The sequence below is a fragment of the Tamandua tetradactyla genome, chromosome 4 (genome assembly GCF_023851605.1).
Source record: "Tamandua tetradactyla isolate mTamTet1 chromosome 4, mTamTet1.pri, whole genome shotgun sequence".
NCBI classification, from domain to species: Eukaryota; Metazoa; Chordata; class Mammalia; order Pilosa; family Myrmecophagidae; genus Tamandua; species Tamandua tetradactyla.
In genome coordinates, this window is record NC_135330.1 from 142,785,057 (window position 1) to 142,805,898 (window position 20,842).

The window sequence follows — 20,842 nt, forward strand, 5'->3', positions numbered from 1 at the left end:
TAAATCTTTCCCCATTTTGTGACTGCTTTCTAAGTAGGGCTGCTAGATCATACAGCATATACATTTTATATTTTCCTGTTATTGTGCAAAAAAGTTATACCTATTTATAATTCTACCAGCTATATTTGAGAGTGCAGTTGCCTCACAACTCACAAGCCTGACTGTTGTAAGCTATTCGGTGTTAGATAATGATTTGACAGGGAGAAAAGACCAATTGTCTAGTAAATTTTTACATTTATCTGTTCAACAAACAATACACTGCATGCCTACAGTGACAAAAGCTGAGTTAAACATTGAGAATTTGGGGCCCAACAAGAGAAATATAGCTGCTGCTCTCAAGAACCACTTTTTGAAGGGAATGGGAAAGACACTAAATTAATAAATAAATGAACAAAAGAATTACATATTGCAATCAGTGTCCACAGGACACAAAGATATTTTGAAAGTCACAGAAAAAGGACCTACTTAAGATAGGGGAGTTAGAAACAGCATTTCTAAAGAAGTGACATTTTACTTGAGGTAAGAAATAAGCTGTATTCCAGGCAGAGGGAACAGTATGGGCAAAGACGCCAAGGCAGGGAAGACTCGTAGTGTACAAAGAAAGGGAGGATGTCCATGTAGCTGGTATAGCAGAACAAAAAGAGTCCTAAGAGGCTGGAGGGGCCAAACCATGCTCAGCCTTGAAGACCTCCATGAGAATTCTAAATTTTCTTCCATATTCCAAGGAAAGACTTTAGATTGAGAAAACATTTTTTTAAAAAGAAGAACAACAGAATTTAAAGATAGAATTAAACATAAAAGACCAGTTAAAAGACTGAGAAGGAACAACCAATGCAAAGAAAAAAAAAAAAACTAGAGGGGGTAAGTGTCTTAGTTTCCTAGGGCTGCTATAACAAAGTACCGAATATTAGATGACTTAAAACAACAGTAATGTATTGTTTCACAGTTCTGGAGGCTAGAAGTCCAAAGTCTACCCAGGATAATCCTTCTTCACCTCTTTCTAGATTTCAGTGGTTTCCCATAGACTTCAATCTCTGCTTCAGTCATCACATAGCATTCTCCCCTGTGTCTGTCTCTTCTTCTCTTCTTATAAGGACACTAGTTAGTGATATTGGACAAGGGGCCCAGCAAACTCCATTACACCTTCATTTAATCTTAACTAATTCCATCTGAAATGACCCAGTTTCTAATAAGGACATATTCAAACGTACTGGAGGTTAGGACTTCAATGTATTTTTTGTGGGACACAATTCAACCAATAATGTTGGGGAAATACTTAGCGGGGCATCTAAAACACAGATAGTAACCTCACCTTCCACCTGACAGTCAGAGGTCAAGCAATAGGATCAGTGAAGCCCTTGCAATTGCCAGCCTGGCCTCTGGACAGATCCTGAGAAAATCCAACCCAAGAAATAAGAAGTTGACAAACACACTAGGTAACACCGGTATTGTATGGGAAGAACTTGTTCAAGGACATATTATTTTGATATAGAAATCTGGAAGTAAGATCTAGAACTAATCTTCTAATAATGAAGATAAATATATATAGCCTACTCAAAATAATTTTAAGGTATATAAACTAGTTTGGCAAAGAATGGCACTAAGAAAATACTCAGTGCCATTTTCCACACTTAAAAAAAAAGCACAAATCACATGGTTATGTTGTTCTTCTTTTAAATTTTACCACTTTAAACCTTGGAGGAATTGACACTAAGTCTTCTGGGGTTGCCTTGTGCCAAGAAGAGAGTGAGTATGCTGCCCATTCTCATGATACAAGCTGAACACCCCTCATCGGGAGGGAGGCTAGTGTGGAGATAGAAAGAATCTGGAAATGGGCTCTGGAGGATGACAGTGATAGCAAATTACCCTCAATTTCCTCCTATCCCAGGAGTGGCACACAAACATTCCATCTAACAGTGCCCCATAGCTCCAGGGGCATGAGAAGGAGTTCATGCTTCCCACTAAGAAACTGGGAACTTCCTGAGGAAGAAGATAAAGCACTAGGCACCATAACACAGCAACTGGCCTTTTCACTCCTGAAGGACTGTTACAGAAAGCACAAGCAACTGGTAAACCATAGTCTTTCCTGATGCTTGGAAAGTTACTATTAATTGGCTTTTATTTCCTCATTGGCATACAATTAGACAAGGAGAGCTCCAGGGGGATTCCTGATAAGAGGCATTAGTCTGCATTATAAAAAGATATAACTAGAGACGATGATACCTGTAGAAGCAGCTCTAGACATTATAATGCAGCAAATTACACATTCCAGCCAAAATAACATTTAGATAATGATCAATTCCTATTATTCTGGGTCAAATACAAGCCCCAAAGAATGGAAGATAAATTTATCTTTCAGTGGCTTGTGTAAATCCCTTGGATGAGGGAGGGGGAGGGGATGTAAAATATCACCAAAAAATCAATAGCGTTATTGATTAATCAAGACACTGTGATTTATTAGGCACTCATTCATTTATTTGTTACAGTTATTTCATGCATTGTCTCTGGCTGTGATAAATGGTCTTGCCTCCTATTTGGGAAAGAAGGAAGTTTTTTAGCAACTGTTCTTGCAGCATGGACCCTACAGATGCCTGCATATTTGATTCCATGGCAAGTGAAAGCCTATAGATTCCTGCAAAGTTTGTCCTTGAAAATATCAGTTTTGTCTGATTTGAGGATCCCAATAGCAGTGTGCACAGATATCATCTCTGGATTGTTAGAAAATAGAAACACAGAAAGCTAAAGCAAAAGCATGCTTGATATCCAGGGCAAAATGATACATACAGACATGGCTGGAAGTTACAGCTGCAGAATGGGCCTAGTGTTTTCTGTATGTGCAAGAACATTAGGAGGCCAACAGCCCAATTCCTAAAGCTGCTATGTTTTATAAAGATTATGTAACTTGATTTTTGTTTCCCAAATTCCTTTAAACTTCATTCAGTGGACATAATCCTCCTCTGTCCCTGAATGAAAACTCTGTCTGCTGCAAGGCTTTATTGCTTAATCTTGGGTAATAGATAAACTCTGGTTACTTCAAAAGGTTAACACAGTGACAAATTCACAAAAAGAATGTCCAGTCCAAGATAACAAAATGTCAGATGCAAGGGAAGCAAGTAGGACCCTTCTTTTCTGTAATTCCTGCTGAGGATTTCCACCCCTAATTGACTTGATGCTGCTGTTTCTCTCCTGGTCAGTGATGAAGCAGGAGAAAGTGGGGATGGCCAGTTCTTCCTTGATTGAATGGCTTCCCATGCTCTGGGCCTGCCAATGGTGAGAGCTGACATCCCCAGGCAATCCAACAAATTGCTAAAGATGACTTTTTCTCTGGAGTGTTTTCCTGGGATCTACAGAGATTCCCTTTGAAACCCAGCATGCCTACAGTTGCACTTGTCCAGGTTAAATTAATATCTATTCCAAGAAGCCACTTGGGCTCCTTCCTTAGTCCCTGGTGCACTTCAAAACACTTTTGACTAATATTCTCGACGCCGGGTGGTCCTAAGTGGACAGGACTCAAAAGGACCCCATACTTCTTCTCTCTGCCATGTGGCTCATATCTGGACCACAGGAAGCACATTTCCCTTCCCTGACATAGGCTAGAAGTGTACACACCAGTCCCATCACATAGCTAGAGTAACCAATCATCATCGTTTGCCTGAGACCATCCCATTTTTATTACTCAAAATTCCACACACTGGGAACACTCCTCAGTCCAGCAGCACTTTCTTGGCTGTACCTCTAACTCTCGCCCTCCAGATTGCTTCAGCCAGACCAACCCAATGCTACAATCTACTTGAGTTTTCTCAGGCATAAACCATGCACAGATTATCTGTGTCTACCAACCATAAGTGATGCCTTTCAAGCTCATGATGTGGTTATGATGAGGTCACAGCTGACATCATCCCCAGTGGTGGAAGACTTAAAGCTTTTCCCCCAAAGTCAGAATGAGACAAGAATGCCTACTTTCACCACTACTATTTAATATTGTACTAGAAGTTCTTGTCAAATCAATTAAGCAAGAACAAGAAAGAAAGGTATCCAAAATGAAAAGGCAGAAATAAAACTATCTCTATTTGCAGATGGTATAATCTTATAGAAAGAAAGCCCAGAGATTCCACAAGAAAACTATTAGAGCTAATAAAGTAATTCAGCAGAGTGACAGGACACAAGAACCAAACAAAACAAAAACAGAAAACATTTGTCTTCCTATATGCTGGCAACGAACAATCCAAAGAGGAAATCAAGAAAGCTATTCCATTCATGATCGCATAAAAAATAAATAAACTATTAGGAATAAATTTAAAAATACAAAAGACTTGCATATTGAAAACCTCAAAAAACTGCTGAAAGAAATTATTGAAGACCTAAATAAACGGCAAGACATCCCATGTTTATGAATTGGAAGAATTAAGATTATTAGTACATTAATATTACCCCAAGCAGTGTACAAATTCAGTGCAATCCATATTAAAGTTTCAGCAACGTTTTTTGAAGAAATGGAAAAACTGATCCTCAATTTTATATGGAACTACAAGGATCCCTGAATAGCCAAAATAATCCTGAAAAAGAAGAAAAAAGTTGGAGGACTCAGACTTTCTGATGTCAAATTGTATTCTAAAGCAGAAGTAATCAAAACAATGTGACATTAGCACAAAGACAGACAAATAGATTAATGGAACAGAATTGAAATTCTATAAATAGACCCACATATCTATAGCCAATTTATTTTTAACAAGGATACTGTCATGGTCAGGTTCATGCGTCAACTTGGCCAGGTGGTGGTACCTGTTTGTCTGGTTGGGCAAGTGCTGGCCTGTCTGTTGCTATGAGGACATTTCATAGAATTAATTCTTGATCACATCATCTCCATCCATAATTGACTGCAATTGTAATCAGCCAAAGGAATCGTCTTCTGCAATGAGTGATGTTTAATCTAATCACTGGAAGGCTTTTAAGGAGGATTCAGAAGAAACAGTCTCTCTTCCTGCTTCGGCCGGTGAGCCTCTCCTGTGGAGTTCATCCAGACCTTTCACTGGAGTCCTCAGCTTCACAGCCTGCCCTACGGATTTTGGACTCTAAATTCCCATGGTTACGTGAGACACTTTTATAAATTTTATATCTATGGATATTTCCAGCTGATTCTGTTTCTCTAGAGAACCCTAGCTAATACAGTTTGGTACCAAAAGTGGGGTGCTGCTGCAGTTTACAAATACCAAACATGTTGGAACAGCTTTTTAAATAGATAAGGGGAAGATTTTGGAAGAGTTTTAAGGAGCTCAATAGAGAAGACCTAGAATGCTTTGAAGAGACTATTGGTAGAAATGTGGACTCTAAAGATACTGTTAATAAGGCCTTAAAGAGAAATGAGGCACGTGTTATTGCAAACTGAAAGGAAGGCAATCCTTGTCTTAAAATAGGAAATAATCTGGCAAAATTGACTAGTGGCTTTGGCTGGAAGGCAGCTTTTAAAATCAATAAACTTGAATATTTAGCCAAAGAGATCTCCAAATTACATGTGGAAAGCACAGCCTGGTTTCTCCTCACAGCTTATAGTGAAATGCAACAGGAAAGAGATAAACTGAGAACTGAACTCTTGGGTATAAAGAAACCAGAAATTGATGTTCTGGAAAATTCTAGGCTTCCAGGAACTGGGACCCCAGAGAATGCTATCCCATGTGAGGAGTTGGCCAAATGTGAAACCAGTCAGCCATTTCAGAGAAAGCCAGGATTGGACATGGAGTTATCCAGGAAGGATCTGTGGAAACTCCTTATGTCTGATGGGCATGATCCAAGACTACTGCATAGAAAGCCAACAAGCATGTTGCGGGATCTGTATAAAGAGAACCACTGCCATTCAGAGCTAAGAAGGACAGAGAAAGGACACATTGGAGGAAAACTAACTTCAGAGGCAAAACCATGGAGGCTGAGGTCTGAAGTTAAGAAGCTTCAGGCCAGGAGAGCGGACCCACCCAAGCACATGGAGAGTATGAGTTTGCCCTGAAGGCTGAGGGTAGGCCTTCCACCTTGTTGCAGTGGAAGAGTTGGCCTGCTTCAGGCCTTGGAGAGGGTGGAGCACATTCCTTGGGGTTTGGGGTGATCCTGGAGGCCAACACATAGAGGGTTGAGAGTGTGCCCCAGAGATGGCAGAGAGCCTGGGTGAAGCCCCAATCCTTGGAGAGGGTGGTGCTGAGAAAAAGTGGTCTCCCCAGTGTCCCCCAAGGTTGTGTTCAGAGAGAGGCAGGCCTCTGCATAGACCCTTGGAAAGAGTGGGACTTCCGCTTTCTAAAGCCCCAAGGGTAAATGACTCTCAGACTTTGAAATCTAATGGACTTTGTCCTGTAGGTTTTCGAAACTGTATGGGTCTGGTGACCCCAGTGTTCCTTCCTATGAAAATGGGTATATGTATCCTATGACTGTTCCTCCTTCATATCTTGGCAGCAAATGTCTTGTTGTGAGCTTCACAGGTCCAGAGCAGAGGATAATTTTGTCTTAGACCATACTGTAACCAACTTTGATAGGCGTTTGTACTGTTTCTAACTTTGTATTTCATTTGTATTGCTACCAAAATGATTCAAGGATTTCTGATATTATGATGGAATTAGTGTATTTTGTATATGGGAAAAACATGTCTTTTTTTAGGGTTGAGGGGGGAAAGTACTGGTTTGAAATGATTTATGTACACTAGAAAAGTCATGTTTTAATCCTAATCCCATTTTATAAAGGCAACTGTTTCTTTTAATCCCTATTCAGTGCTGCATGTTGGAAACTTTAATTAGCTTATCTCTATTGAAGATGTGACTCAATCAGTGTGGCTATTAAACCTGACCAGGTGGAGATATGTCTCCACCCATTCCAGGTAGGTCTTGGTTACTTTACTGGAGTCTTATAAAAGAGGAAACATTTTGAAGAAAGCAAGAGGTTTGGAGAGAGCAGAGAAGGATGACAGAACACTGCAGAACTACATAGCTACAAGAAGCAGAGAGTCCACCAGCCAGCAACCTTTGGGATGAAGAAGGAAAAATCTCCCAGGGGGCTTCGTGAACAGGAAGCCAGGAGAGAAAGCTAGCAGATGACACCATGTTCACCATGTGCCTTTCCAGATGAGAGAGAAACCCTGACCGTGTTTGCATGACTTTCCACATGAGAGAGAAACCCTGACCTTCATCAGCCTTCTTGAATCAAGGTATCTTTCCCTGGATGCCTTGATTTGGACATTTCTATAGACTTGCTTTAATTGGGACATTCCCACAGCCTAAAAAACTGTTAACTTGCAATTTATTAAATTCCCCCTTTTTAAAGCCATTCCATTTCTGGTATATTGCATTCTAGAAGTTAGCAAACTAGAGTAGATACTAAGTACATGCAGTGGGAAAATAATAGTCTTTTCAACAGAGGTGTTGAAAAAACTGGATATCTACAAGCAGAAGAATGACGTTCGACTGCTACCTCACACCATATACAAAAATCAACTTAAAATGGATCAAGGACCTGTATATAAGAGCTAAAACTATAAAACTCTAAGATAATGTGGGGGAAAATATCATGACCTGAAATTCAACAATGGATTCTTAGATATGATACCCAAGTCATGAGCAATAAAAGTAATGAGATAAATTTAATTAAATAAAAATTAAGCACATTTGTGCAATAAAGGAAATTATCAGGAAAATTAAAAGGCAACCTACAGAATGGGAGAAAATAGTTTCAAACCATACTCTGGATAAGGTTTTAATATTCAGAATATTTAAAGAACTTTTACAATGCAACACAAAAAGACAATCAATTAAAAATGAGCAAAGGATTTGAATAGGCATTTCTCCAAAGAAGATATAAAATGACAAATAAACACATGAAAAGATGCTCAATGTCATTAGCCATTAAGGAAATACAAATTAAAACCACAATGAGATACCACTTCACACCCACAGGGATGGCGGTTATTTTTTTTAAATGAAAATAAGTGTTGGAAGGGAATCAGAGAAATTAAAACTCTAATGCATTGTTGGTGGAAATGTAAAGCAGTGCAGCCACTGTAGAAAACAAAATGGCTGTTCCTTAAACCTTAACTATACAACTACCATTTGACCTGGCAATCCTACTTCTAGATATACACCAAAAAAAAGGTGAAAATAGAGTTGCAGATAGGAACTTGTACACCAATGTTTATAGCAGCATTATTCATAATGGCCAAAAGCTGGAAAAAACTCAAGTGTCCATCAACAATGAATGGATAAACAAAATATGATAGCTCCACAAGGCAATATTATTCAGCCATAAAAAATGAAGTTATAAAGCATACCACAATATGAAAGAACCTCAAAAATGTTACGTACAGTGAAATAAGCAAGTTACATAATGACAAACATATAATGTTACTTATAGGAGATGACTAGAACTAGCAAATTGGAAGAGATAGCATATTAGAGGTTATAGGAGGAGGTTGCATTAGGGCAAGAGGGGTGGGGAAGTCTTTGTAAAAAGAAAAGAAAAAAGCAAAAAGAAAAGAAATAAAATTTTTTAATCTCATTTGGCAAAAAAAGGCAAAATTCTTCTCTTGTGTTAGTCAGGGTTCTCTAAAGAAACAGAACCAACAGAAAATAGCTGTAAATATGAGAGTTATAGAGGTGTTTCACACAATGTGGGAATGGAAGAGTCCAAAATTCGTGGGGCAGGCTGCAAAGCTGGCGGCACTGATGAAAGGTCTAGACGAACTCCACAGGAGAGGCTCATCGGCTGAAGAAGCAGTAAAAGAATCTCTCTCCTCTCTTAAAAGCCTTCAACTGATTGGATTATTCCATTGTGGGAGGGGCATGTCTTAGCTGATCACAGATATAATCAGTCATGGATGTAATCAACTGACTGATGATTTAATACATCAGCCTTCTGGTTTTTCAACCAGCCAGGAAATACTCTTGCAGCAGCCATCAGGCCAGTGCTTGTCTGAACAGACAACTGGGGATAATCACGTGGCTGAGTAGACAGCAGAATCTAACCATCACACCTCCCAACTCTCCCTCATCCCCAACCCCACTCAAAAAAATAAAAAGAAAATTCAATAAGGACCCATTTGAAGAATTACGCATTGGGTTTGGGAATAGAAGGTAGCATCCTCTACCACTCACCCAAGGAAAAACATTTCACACTCCCCCAAAGAGTGGCCAATAAGCTCAGAGAGCCAGTCTGATTTACAAGATTACCCTGGGGAAAGGGTGAATTGATGTGTTAAAAAAAAAAAAAAAAAAAAAAAAACTGTTTCTGGGAATTTAATTCCATTTTAATTCATTTAAATGGAAAATTTTCATCTTGTATTATTTCTATGACAAAGAACAAAGATTCAGTCATTTACATTCAGGAAGATATTGTTCCCCTCCTGAAAAACTTATCTGCTCTCTGAAGTTATACTTTTTACTTTTCAGCTGGTCTATCAATAGAAATGAACAGGTTTGAAGGTGTATCGCTAAGTCTCTGATCGAAGGGCCTCTTCACATGACACAGAATGACTCAATAGACACCTGGTGTATCATGGCACCACGCTGTCTACAATGGCCATGGCTAGTGGCTAGGCATGGAGCTTGAGAAGAAACATGGCCCCAGTAAAGGAAATTGTAGAAAACAATTTGTTGCCACCATCCAGAGTTTCATAAATAATTTCTCTTCCATAGACCAAGGATAAACAGCTTCACATTTCACAATATTACTCAACCTAGTTGAAGTAAAAAAGTAAAGAAAAGTGTCCTTCAGCCACTATTTTTCTCCACTAGCAGGTAAAATAGCTCTTCTATAGCCACGGTAACATTTGGGTCTACTGAACTAACTTGCAAGTTCCCTTACCATCCCACTCTCAGGCAAAGGCTGAACTACTTCTTGCAATCATATTCATACTAGAGACATGAGGCCCTTTGCCCTGCCAGCCCTAGAGTCACACTAGAAATCCAGTCTGAGACTTCCCCTGTAACTGCTCAAACCACAACACATCCCAGACCTCTCTTATTCTGGGCTCATAGCCAACTTCCTACATTTCATGACTTTTTTTCCTGCAACCGTACACATCTGTTCCTGCTCTAAGATTTTTTTCCTAATGGGCTAATTGCCCAGATTCTTCCAATCAGGACAGAACAACCTTCCAATCAGGAAGAACAACTCTTGCTGATTCTTCCCAAGTTATGTTTGCTTCTTCAGAGAAAAACCTCAAAGTTGGTTTCCAACTACCTACTTCAGCATCATTATCAAGAGCTCCCGTTTGCCTAAGATTATCACCTCCTCCCTCAGGAAGCCACCCCCCCCACAGACATTTTATCTGGCCACACAGCTCTTTCTGGACAGCATTTACCAGACCAACAGAATATTAGCAATTAAAACACATTTTCAATTCTTCTGGTCCCAGTCCTACGAAGATTAACTCGATTTCACATATGAATTTATGAAGGGTGTAATATATAAAAGACCCTTTTTATGCCAGAGTTAATATGCATAGTGGACATAAAATGATTCATTTTCCTCCAACCATCATCAATACAAAGTGATGCCATAGTAACTCCAACCTACTTGACAGGGCAGAGAACAGGACACTGTCAGTACCCTACGCCTCTATATGTGAAAAGATAAAGGAAAGGCCCTCCGGTAAGAGGCAAAAAGTTAAAAACAGTGGTTTACAGAACTTTGGTGTAGATGGCACTGCTCATTGATGACCTCTGAATGGAAACGTCTCCAGTATATAAAAGAAAAGAGCGTGGACTGCAGCTGATTGGTAGGCCAGCATTTTCAGTCCAATTCTATATGCTCATTTCCCTATGGAGGGATTCCTTGACCATCCACCACCACTGGACTGTTCTTTATGTCACCTTCCTATATGTTCCTATAGCATCTCTTGCCTTATTACAGGATCTATCATACTTTGCTACCATTGCTTGTTTAACACCAGTTTTCTCAACTCCAGTATGGCCTCTGAGAACAGGGACCTTGTCCGCCTTGATTGTCGTTACATTCCCCAGTGCTCTGCATGCTTCCTGACCAGAGGTGCGCGTGCACTATTAGAGGGACGAATGAAAGAATGAATGAATGTGTGAACTGGCTGATCCCTCTCGCATGTGTTTAGGGTGCCTGAACCAAATTTTTGCTTCACCATGATCATTTGATTTTGAGGGTTTATAAGTAAATAATATGCCATTGCATTTATCCCTCACATATTAATTGTTTAAACTCACTTGTCCCATCAGGTAAAATAAATATAAAACACTAATCTAATTACTATGCTGAATAAATGAATGTCGATACCTATATTTAGTTTGCAAATATTTGCTTAATTTGATAGCTCCCTGAAAATCCAGGAATTTGAAGTTAAATTTGGATGGGTGTAGCTCTCCTTGGACTAAAGTTTCCACCACATTTAATTTTTAAAATATGCGCAAATAAGAGGCACAAGAAAGAACTAAGGTACAACTACTTATTTTCTTAATGAGTGTTTCCTTGAACATTTTATTTCATCTCTTCAAAATTTCAGTTAGTAATGCTTTGTTTTGAAAAATTCTGAGAAGCAAAAATTAATACTGGCAACTCTATGAAAATGAAAACAAGAGATTCTTCCATAAAAGTTCAGAATCTTTTTAGACTCACAACATGTTGCACTCACTGGCTGTGTGCTTCCAGTAAGACAGGCATCCCAGCCTTTATAACACCTCTGCCCACCTGAAAGGAACAGAGTTAAAGCCCATGCCCACTGCCAGAGTCACACCACCTACAAACAGGATAAAAGTGCTTTCAGAGACTGAATATGCTTCAAAAGAGGTAAATGTACTTCGTTACCCCTTTTTAAAATCTTTTTCTACCCTTCTCTCTCCCCACTCTTTCAGAAGAGTTACAGAAAATGAATCCCTATGGCATTTGCATGTCTGTTAATTTTAGACCCTGTTTTATACTTTCAAAGTGAAAAGAGCAACCAGCATTAATTTGAAGCCATCTTGTGAAGATATATTTTCTCCCTGCTTTTGGTTTAGAAAGGCACTTTTTCCTTTAGTGGGTGGATAATGTGTTAAATGATATACAGTAGATGACTTCATAACATCAGCTACCCTTAAAGATTTCTGCACATGTTGAAAAAGTCATTCTAAAGAAATTTTTTTCTCCTACTTCCTTTGGGTCTAACCCAACTTAGGACTGGCAGTTTCCTTAAAACTCAAGTCAGTGGCTGATTTCTTTTCTCAGCCAACCAGAAAGTCATCCTTGATTGAAATTAACACTGTATTTAAAGATTAAAAGATATTACTCTTAAGAGAAAGCTATTTACATTCACTTCTGTATTAGATTCCCTCCTTCTAGTCTAAGAGTATTCTCAACATATTCCTCCCACGACATGTCTCATTCCCCAAGTACGTGCCTTAGAGAACCGTCCAGCTTACATCTGAAGGTACTTTCAGTATGTGGCAGGCAACTGCTGAATGATTTTCTACTCATCAAAGACATCACTTAAGATCATAAACCACCACAAGTATGTGTGACTTGGAGAACCATCTGGCACACACAGACATACCCCCATTGGGATGGTAGAATTTATTTTTGTCACTAACTGTAATAATTAGCTGTATGATAAAAATGTGAAATTCATACAATTAAATGATGTTTAGCAGCAATCTCATGATTTAGTAGAGAAGGTCTTTTTTAAAATTCATTGCATCATTATGCTAAGAGCCAGAGGACAACCAGCCCAGAATCAGGGCATGTCTTACCAAAATCATTAAGTCTGCAGGATCCACTTTAGTCTCTCTATCACTCTAATGGGAAATGATGTTCTGTGGAACAGGATATTGTAAGTTAAAAGGGAGTCTGTGTATTTAATGTAAATCTGCCCATCTCATAGACACAAAGTTTCCATTAGTAAAAGTCAAGATGGAGACCCAGAATTCAGAAAACCTCATTCCTTACCACTCACAGCCTGGCCATCATTAACTACCTGTGATCATCAAGATTAGTCACATCATGTCCATGCCACCTGGAAGCCCAGGATGCCCAGGTTATCCCTTATTTCCAAAATCTAATCACCATTTGGCTCTTTTCTACCTTGCCCTCTCCTCAAACTTCCCAAATCTTTCTGCCATTCTTATTCTTGGCAATGACCTTTCTTCTGATTTCATTGAGAATGTATGTCATATAAAGAGAACACTACAAGCTCCCACCACCACATCTACCCACCCTTTGGCATTTGTGTCCATCTATTCTGCCTTCTCTCCTGTATTCTACCTATATCTCTAATGAAGGCTAATATCCACACTTCTGTACTAGATCTCATTCTCATTTATCCAAGATTATCACACTAACAAATTTCCCCTTTCTCCCGCATCAATTTATCACACTTACTAATTTTTCCCACTAACATACAAAATACAAGTATTTCTCCCACTTTACTCTCCAGTTACTGCCCCCATTTCTTCCCTTCCCCTTACAATTGAACCCATCCAATTGGTGCCCAAATCATTATCTTTAATTCCTCTCCTCCTGTTGGCTCTTAGGTCTACTCAAATCAGGATTTTACCCCAACAACTTCACAAAAATTGTGCTTATTAATTGTTCTATTGGATGGTCCAAATCTTTGGGAATCATCCTTACCAGTAAATAAGCCATTTGTGTGATTTTAAAAACACTGAAAGAAACCATTGCTCCCCTTCATAAACTGAAAATTACCTCTCTCGCACATTCCCTGTTCTTGTGATGTATGATTTTTATACAACTATGATTTCCTACATAAGCATGTTACTTAGATTAGCAGGTAAATAGATCAATGAATATCACCCTGAAAAACAGAAAAATGAAATTACTCTATCCAGTGCCTATTAGTGCCAATATACAATGAAAGGTCTGTTGGGGCACATGAGTCAGCCTACATGTTGGCATGTAAAATTCTTCCTGCCATATGGGACAGGCATCAAAAATGCAACATTAATTTATTTGAACAGATTTGTGTCATTGTCCCTCTTACAAAAAGGAACAGAAAAAAAATACCACTTTTGCTCAAAAATATCCCCCTCACCTAGCTAGACCTGCAAATGACTGTTAACACTAAGGATCTTTCCATAAGGATTAAAATATCCCTATCCAGGAGAGGCAATCAGTTACCTAGCCAATATACTGACAGAGATTACTTAAGGCAATTAATAAGCTAATGCCACCCATTAATACATATCAGATCATGGGGTCAGAGAAAAGAAAAACAATTTGGGAGAAAGGAAGAACTCAATGGGATGAGACCATAGTGTGTGTATGGCAGCATGGCTGGGGTGACAGGATGCTTCCTGATGCAAGGATTTGGCTGGCATGGCATTCATGGGCACCATGAAGGGAAATGAAGGAGAAATGTTGAAAGGAGTGGGCAAAAGTGTACCCAAAGCTCTCAGCTTCCTTCACATTTTTGCCCAAAGGCCATTCTGTTTTTAAGATGTTTGACCTTTCATTTTTGCTTTTAACACTATTGTCATATTTTTGTCATCCAAAAATATTAAATTCTGATAGAAACTACATCCTCCAAAATCCTCCATGCCATTTTGAAAAAAATAAAATGACAGGAAGGTAGATTATATATGTTGACTCAAATTGGCTTCCAGTCATTCTTTTTCCCTTTTAAATGTTTCTTGCTTAAATTTTAAATGTGCTATTTCCCGTCTTTGATCTGTTAGCTCCTTTCCATTTATTTTATACAGTCTTTTTCTTCACATTTTGACCCAAATTCTCTACCCTTATCTTAGTCCTTCTCTCCATTGTTTGACAATTTTCCATTTATTTTTCTAGATTATCCATACTAACAAGTGTTTTTATAGGCCAATATAGTCTTAATTGTCAGTATACTGACCACTCTCACCTCAGCTCTAATAGTAACTCCTAAAAAACTAGGTAGAGGTATTAGAGACAACCCTGAAACAAGGGCAGGGGTTAGCCTCTGAGAACTGCAGTTCTCTTCCTGAATCCTAGTAGAAGAGTTACAGCTGGAATCTTAGAATGTTAAAGGGGAAGGGAAGTTTAGAAATCACTATCATGGACCAATTACTTCATCATGCAGATTACACAATCCATGCTCAGAGAGATAGTGAATTTTTCCAAAGTTTTAAAACTAATCCCTCACAAAATTGTTACTAGGAATTTATTTTTCCATCAAAGACCCCAGAAGCAGATTCTGAGACAAGGATTCATATATAAATGACAGAGTTGTATCATTTGTCCATGGAGAAGTTGGTGAGGTCGTGAACTTAGTTCTTCCTTGGAGTGGCTCTCCCAGGCACTTCTGGCTCTCTGCATATACACAAGGGGTGAGGAGGATATTTTTCTACTTTTTCACCTTCATATGGCTTTTATAATTACCCATGGTATTTTAAAAAAAGAAACATACTTTAAATAATCTTATTAAAATTTCATCTTAATCAAATTATTTCTCCCCTGTGACCCCCAGTTGCTTTAGAGATTCAAATCCACACTCTTCAGCCTGACATTCAAGGTCTATGAAAACATTATCCTACATACCATTTAAAATCAACCTTATGCAACTTGGAAAAATGCTGTATTGGTTTACTTGCCATCCTTTTCACAACTGACATCGTTCTACCTCCATGTTTGTCTCATGCCAACCAACCTCCTAGCATTGTCCAATGTACCTCCATTAATCTAAATCCATCATTCAAAATCTCATTCAGATTATGTATTTGGCACAATCCTTTCTGACCACTTTAGTCTAGACTTATACCTCCTTCCTCTGAGTTCCCATTACAAATTTTGTTTCAACTATGTATTTGATAACACTACTCTGTGAAGTCTTTCCTATAGTACTTTTCAGCTATTTTTTTTCCCAGCAATTTTTAAATCTCTCTCTACTGTTCAAAATCCATGGTTTGTGTCTGGTTTCTGCATATAAACAATAAACTCATTATATCTCCACTAGTATTTATTAGAGCCCCATGTACACAGATCATAATAAGTACTGATTTTAGTTGTCTTTCTCCTTCCTTTAGGAAAATTATTAAAATACCTATATCTTGAAGAGGAGAATTGGCTTTTCAATAAGTCATATGTAGGTTGTTAAAGATTAAGAAAAGTAATCCTAGAAAGAGAATCAACTGGGGAAAAAAAATAGTAATATATAAATAAATACATGAAAACCAACAGCTTTCTATATGCCAGAAATAAACTGATTCACAAATATAATGGAAAAAGAGATTGTGAATAATCTTAGTAAGAAAGGTAAATATCTTAAGAAAATTGTGACTGTATTTTACTGAGAAATGTGAAAAAAAATTTGAATGAATAACAAGTGAACCATGTTTCTGGATGGATAGACTCAGCAATATAAACTCATCGATAATTCTCAAACTAATTTATGGCTTAATTTTTGGAACTTGGCAATATACTTCCTAAGTTTAATCTGAACAAGTGGAATATAATATTTTTTAAAAGACTTTTAAAGAAAAATAAGGTCTGTGTGGGGTGGGGGTGGGGGGTGGATCTGTCCTGACAGGTATTAAAACATACTATGATAAAGAGTATTTAAAATCTAAATTTACTATATGCCTTTATGCCTTCTAAATGTGTCAAAAGCTATACTGTACAGTTTTAAAACATAATAATAATAAAGGGAACTAATGAATAGCCTAAGCAAAAGAAATGAAATCCAGAAAATGGGGAGAAAGTATCTTGAAATTAATAAAATATACTAATACTTACATTAATACTAGAGGAAATGGCTAAAAAACCTGTTTATGAAGAGGGCCATTAAATATTTAATTTTAAATTTTTTAGCATTCCTATGAAAAAATCAAAATAAGTCTTTCCATATAATATGCTGCATAGATCAGCAAATATTCCACAAGAAAAGAATTCTGAACACTTGAAAGAATAGGCAATGTATCAGCCATATTTCAGTGCAGGAACAGAAACCACTTAAGGTATTTCTAGCAGAAAGGGACTTAATAGAGGATATTAGGTTATCCTTTGGAATGGTTGGGGAAGTGGGACTCGGGACCACATTTTGGCGTTTGCACTTAAGAGCATACCAGAGCAAGGAATGATACATATGCCCCACATCCATGAAGCTGGTGACTCAATAGTGGATTGCGGAATCCAGGCACTGCCAACATCCACACATGCTGGAGCCCACCAGCACCACCAGAGAGAGATGGCTTCAGCCCCCCTCCACATTTCAGAACTCAGGCTGGGGACCTAATTGGTACAACTCAATTCATAACTAGGGACAAAGGAAAATAAAGATTTGAGTTTCCCAACTGCTCTGTACAGAAGAAGGTAAAAATGCAGGTTTAAAGATTCTTTGAAAGCATAACCATTAACAAGACGTACAAGTTGCTGAAAAAGAAAAAAGTTCAATCCCACTTCTCATTAAAGAAACAAAATCAGAATAAATATAATTTCCTTCTGAGAATTTCTGAGAAGAGTACAGTAAATTGAGAATTCTCATGAACCAAAGAGAATAAACAGAACTTATCTAGACAGCAAACTGGCAGTAAGTATCTAGAGCCTTAAATATGATTCTAACTTGAATAAGCATTGCCCATATACCCCTAAGGAATGGGAGAAAGATCAAAGGTGATGGTGGAGTTACACACAGAAGGTCGAGTTTAAAAAATGAGTATGAGTCCTGAATCATTATACTGATATTACTCTTAGCCTCCAGTACCTTAGAGCTGCTAGAAATAAAAACCTAAAATTGTGGAAATGTAAACACACCAAACTCTGAAATCTGTTCTACAAATAATTGTTGTGATGTACTTTAAAATTTATTGCTTTTACGTGTATATGTAATTTAAAGAAAAGGAGGAATATCACAGAGAGGACACGATTTATCAAATGAGTATGACTGCTGAATCATTATATTGATATTTCTGTTGGTGTCCAGTGTCTTGGAACAGCTAGAAGAAAAAGCAAAAGATCGTGGAACTATAACCCATATAAAACTTTAAAATCTGCTCTATACCTACTTGTTAAAATATACTTGGAAATTTATTGCTTTTTAAAATACATGTTATATTTCACAATTTAAAAAATGTTAAAATAAAGTAAATAATTCTAACTTGATAGAGTAATCTACGTCCAAGCATCTATCCCAAGGAAATAACATGATATCTAATTTATAATCAGTAATATTGACAATGGGAGAAAATAGGCAGCTTTATAAGTAAATGTGAAAAATTAGAAAATAACAAGTACCTAAAATAAGATAAATAGTTAAATATATATAATATATATATTTATATATATAAATGAGTTATATAAGCATTAATAAAATAAGTTATTATATAGCTTTTGACAATATTGGAAAATGTTCACATTAAGCAAAAATAAGTAGGACATAAAAATATTTACAAAATATGAACCTGATTTTTTAACTACTCAAAAACTTACTGTAACAGACAGAAAGGATTGGCTAGAAACACATAAAAGGGCTAACTTTTTTTAATGACTAGGAGGTGGGAGTGATTAAAGATAATCCTCATCTTCTTTTCAATGCTCTATATTTTCCAAATATTCTACTCAGAGACTACAGTTTCTTCAGAACTACTAAAAATAAAAGCTAAGAAGCCATAGACAGCTTATCTCTCAGAGCCTCCAGGAGGAACCAACCTTGCTGACATCTAGATTTCAGATTCTAGCCTCCAGAACTGTGAGAGAATAAATCTCTGTTGTGGTTAGCCACCACAACAATTTGTGGTCATTTATTATGGCAGCCCTAGGAAACTAATATTTGGCACTATGCCTCTGTGGCCGTCATCTCAAAAAACCATAACCCCAGTCTAATTATGAAAAAATAATAATAATACAAATTCGAATAGAGGGCATCCTACAAAATGCCTGACCAGAACCCCTCAAAACTGTCAAGGTTATCAAAAACAAGGAAAGTCTGAGAAACTAAGGAGAAATGCCTTAACACATAAGTATTATGGTATCCTGGAACCCAAAAAAAAGACAGTGGGTAAAACTACGGAAATCTGAAATAAAGGACAGGCTTTAATGATGTATCAGAATTGGTTCATTAATTTTGACAAATGTACCATAATAATTTAAGATATTACTAACAGGGAAAACTAAATATGGGGTATATGGGAACTCTATGTACTATCTTTGCAATTTTTTTCCTAAACTGAAAACTACTCTGAAATAGAACTTCTTTTAAAGTTTAAAAAAATAAATTAATTAATGCAAAATTATCATTGAAAAATGAAATTAATCCTTTAAGAAGCTAACCTTCCCCCGACCCCTTTCTATTCAGCATGAAAATGTTTAAAGATTTCTTCATAGGCTAATGATTTCATCTCACTTTTCAACTGGGTCTTAAAATGCCCTTTTCCTGGAAACTGTACTTTGAAACATGTGGTCAGGAGGGAGAAAAAACTGAAGCTTGGCAAAAATACTGTATAAAATTCACAGCTGTGGCATTGCCCAGCCATCAGGACTCCTCTCAGTCACTCTGTGTGTGGTTCTTGTCAAATAGCAAAAACCATGGCCAGAAAAACTAGCAGACACATTTCTTTCTACATCAACTTCACCAACAATGTTAAGAAACAGCCCAATTTAAGTTTCTACAAAAATGTGTGATTTTTTTTCGAGAAAGAGAAAATAAGATTCCCCCACGATAAGATCATACTTTCTTCTTATAGTAAAACTCCCATGAAGTTATGAATCCACACGATGTCACATTTTGTTAAGTGATCTCATTAAGAAAAAAGTTCAAGAAAATGGTGACTGGTAATCCTTCCATCTTCAGAGACTATTTCACACGAACTGGGTGGAGGGAGGATGGTTGAATGAGAACCAAAAACAAAAGTGAATTAAAAAAACACACACACACACATTACTTTATGCAAGAAGCATGTCATCACTAGAAACTACACAGCTAACTCCTGCTCATGGGGATTCAAAGCCATTTCCTTCCTCCTTGCAGGCTTTCCCACTCTTGGCATTGCGTGTTCACAGTGCCCTCCACAGTTCCGTATCTCCCCTGCACCGCAAGAACGAGTAATTCCACATACTCATGTCCTCAGTTCCTGGGATCCTCACAAGTGATCAGACAAACAGTGTGCAGCTGGTTTTCTTCAGCCTTTCAAGTGCCCGCTATGGTGTAGGCTCCCGACCCACAGAATCTCAAGAAAACCTTTGTCTTCAGCCATATCTTCATCAAAGTCCAAGGACATGATTGAACCTTTTCCAGGCCATTTCTAGTTTTGGCCTCCTTTTGTTATTTACACACCAATTAATTCACATAACTAAAAGAAAGACAAGAATTTCATCCAATTCATTTCATTTCATTTTGCTGTTTCTTTTAAGAACTGCCCATGTGATATATTCCAGAGACCCCTGTCTTTGGCTGAGGCAAGAGTCTAATACTAAACACACAAACTAAACTCAGTTACCAGCCTGGAAACAAGATGGATAAATTTGCTCTCAACTTCAGTCCTGGCATCGGTCCAGAAGCTGTTCCTGCAGAGTCCAGGGAGTTTGTGTAGTTTGGCTGACAATTTTGCTTTTCATAAAAAGCTGAGATGATTGTTTCCATGTACAGCATTACAACTGCAAGGATAAAATGCAGTTTTCCAAAACTTCAGTCTTCTCATTTTCTAACATACTTTTATATTAAACCATGATAGTTTATTGATCAAAACCATTCTGCCTACTTATGTACAATTGTAACTATATATTGCTACACTAATGAAACTTAAAACCATGGTGTAGTCTCCTTGGAACAAAAGAAGCTTTCCTCGTTGTGTGAATTTTACCTCAATAATAAGCCTCTGTGCACCCGATTGATTAGATTTCTTTAAAAGAGTGGCTGCCGTTGCAAATCCAAAATAATAGATGGTTGACA